The sequence below is a fragment of the Triticum dicoccoides genome, chromosome 4A, assembly GCF_002162155.2.
Source record: "Triticum dicoccoides isolate Atlit2015 ecotype Zavitan chromosome 4A, WEW_v2.0, whole genome shotgun sequence".
In the NCBI taxonomy this organism is placed as follows: Eukaryota; Viridiplantae; Streptophyta; class Magnoliopsida; order Poales; family Poaceae; genus Triticum; species Triticum dicoccoides.
Window position 1 is genome coordinate 522,531,631 of NC_041386.1, and position 3,520 is coordinate 522,535,150.

Below are 3,520 nucleotides of genomic sequence, written 5' to 3' on the forward strand. Positions count from 1 at the left end.
CCATGAACGATCCAGGCACACAGAAAGGATATTTATTAGAAGTCTTTAGAGGTTGCACATGCAAATTTACTTAGGACGGCAGGGTAATACCGCATATAGGTAGGTATGGCGGACTCATCTAGAATAACTTTTGGGTTCAAGGTTTTTGATGCACAAGCAGAATTCCCACTTAGTACAGGCGAAGACTAGCAATTAGATTGAGAAGTGGCCAGCTAGAGAGCAACAATGGTCATGAACATGCATTATGCATAAGTAATATTGGACACTAGCATGAGTAGGATATGAACACCATGAGCATAAATATCGCAGAGGCTATGTTGGTTTTGATTCAACTACATGCATGAACATGTGCCAAGTCAAGCCACTCGAACATTCAGAGGAGGATACCATATCATCATACTACACCACAATCATTTTAACACAATGTTGATATCCAAGATAAATCATTATGCACTCCCAGCTACTTATGCATGGCATGAGAAACTATAATCTCTAATTATCATTGCAAACATGTTTAATCATAATGGGCTGAATCATGGATACTAGGTTAAACATATTTACACAAACAGAACAAGTCGAGTTCATACCAGTTTCTCTCTGCCACGGCCAGTTCATCGAATATCGTCATTATTGCCTTTCACTTGCACGACCGAACGATATGAAAATAATAATAGTGAAAGAGTGTCTTGGACTAAGCTGGAATCTGCAAAACATTTTATTCAACAGGAGAAAAGAAGGTAAAATGGGCTCTTTATTAGATCAACAGTTATTCATATGAGAGCCACTCAACATTTTCATTGTGGTCTTCTCCTCGGTACAACTCGAATAAAAAGAAAAGAAATTCAGAGAAACACACTGAAATATTTTTGGAGTTTTTGGTTTGATTGAACAAGGAAATAAAAGGGAAAAGCAAAAACGAGAAAAACTATTTACACAGGAAAGCTCCCAACAAGCAAAAGGAGAACAAGGAAATCTTTTTGGGTTTTCTTTTTAGTGCTACTATTAAGCATGCATAGAAAGTAAACTAACTACAACTATTTTTTTGGTTTTTCTAAAGTTTTTCAAACACACGAGAAGAAAGCAAGAAAATAAATTTAACATGGATAATACAATGAAAAAGTGTGACACCGACAGCTGGAATGATATGTGTGAGCATGAATGTAATGTCGGTGGGAAACACGTACTCCCCCAAGCTTAGGCTTTTGGCCTAACTTGGTAATCGACCAGTAGCCTGGATAGTAGTCGGCATGGTAGCCCACGGGGGCTCTCGCTGCGGATGCCTCGGCCTGCCGTGTTGCCTCCACCGCTGCGTTGTGAGCTCGGGCCTCGCTCTCAAGAACAAAATATCTTCCCTTGTTGTGATAGTCAAAAAGAGCAGGTACAAGCAAATATGTGTGCACAATAGATGTTTGGTTAAACAACAAGTTATATGTGAAATTATGAATATTTCCTTTAAGGATATTATGATTTTTCATAGCATCAAAATCTTAATACTGCGTGGGCAGGATAGGGTAAAAGGGCAAAGGTGAAACACCCAACCCTCGTGCTAAACGCGTGGCATAAATTCCACCATAGAAATAGCCACTATTAGCATTATGCTGCAGTCTGCATGCAACAATCGCTCCAAGATTATAACTCCTATCACCGGTGGGAGCGGTGCATATAAGGCTCAAGTCTGGAGCACAAAGTGTACTACAATCTTTCTTGCCTACTATACATTTTCCATTAAATAAAGCAAAGTACTGAATTGCGGGAAAATGAATGCTCTTTATTCTACCTTGTGTCACCCCCCTCGTTTCACCATAGCAAAGACTAGTCAGGAATGATTGGTACTCAGCCCTTGGCGGTTCGTCAAGCAAACCCCAGAATGGGAGTTTGCAGTGGTGAGCAAAACTCTCTAGTAAGTTGGTAAATGGATTTTCATAAATTTTAAATGACACACTACACTCACGGGTATGGAAATTAAATCCTTTGACAAATGATTCAGTGAGGGTGTGGTGTTGATCGCACTTATCTGAAATGTAGGGACCGAGATTGGCATTGTGAACATATTGCTCAAATTCCTCCTTGATGCCCACACACATCATATAGTCATCGCAAGGCCATAAGTATGTTTTGGTGGCTGCATCTCGAATGGAACTTTCACTTGGTTTGACATAAGACTGGCGAGCGGAGTTGTCACTAGAAGATGACCCCGAGGATCTCCTCCTCGAAGAACTCCTTCCAAATAGGTTCATCATGTTCGCGTACAATTTTCTGAAAAATTTTGGGTGACAAAAATTTATCAACAAAACTTTATACAATTGATAGAAACTACTCATAGGGATACATAGAGGCCATAGCAAGCATTCAAGCTACTTAGAACTCTAAGAATTCAACATGCAAGCTCATCTACAGCAGCACCGAGAGTAGCTAATTATTCAAAATATAGACCACTAAAACAAAAACTAATTGGACAAGCGGTGGAGTCACATACCAAGCAACAATCCCCCAAAATAGTTTCGAAAACGGAGCTTCGAGCAAAGAGATCGAAATCCGCGGGTTTGAGAGTAAGAACACGAGAGAGAGAGAGCAATGTAGATTTTTTTTCTGGAGGTAAGTGATGATGTGGTGTGAAAGGATAAGTGAGGGGGCCACGTGGGGACCACAACCCACCAGGGCGCGCCTGGGGGTCCTGGCGCACCCGGGTGGGTTGTGCCCACCGGGTGCACCTCCCTCTGATATTATTTGCACCAGCAATTCTTAACTATTCAGAAAAAATCGTATTAAATTTTCAAAGCATTCTGAGAACTTTTATTTTTGAGTAATTTTTTATTGCACGGAAAATTCAGAAAACACACAAAACATGGCATTTTATTTTATTTAACTAATAAAAACAGAAAACAAAAGGTAGGGACAGAAGGTAGTGCTTACTAAATTCATCAACTTCATACCGCTAAAAAATGATCCATTAATAAGGTTGATCAAGTCTTATTAACAACCACTTTCGATTAGCATGAAACCGAAGAACTATCGTAAATCACTAAGTTACCTCAACGGGGATATGAATGTCCCCAACAATAAGCATTTCATATTTCTTTTTGACAGTAGGTAGAGGTATTTGAAAACTTCCAATAGTGATTGTCAGAGATTTTTCAATAACATTAATACCATTCACCTGGAATTGTTTCTTTGGAAAGTGCATTGTATGCTCATTACCATTGATGTGAAAAGTGACCTTGCTTTTATTGCAATCAATAAAAACACCTACAGTATTCAAGAATGGTCTACCAAGGATAATCAACATGTTGTCGTCCTCAGGCATCTCAAGTATAACAAAGTCAGTCAAAATAGTAACATTAGCAACAACAACGGGCACATCCTCACAGATACCGAAAGGTATGGCAGTTGATTTGTCAGCCTTTTTCAAAGATATTTCGGTAGGTGTGATTTTATTCAAATCAAGTCTTTTATATAAAGAGAAAGGCATAACACTAACACCAGCTCCTAAATCAGAAAAGGTAGTTTTCACATAATTCTT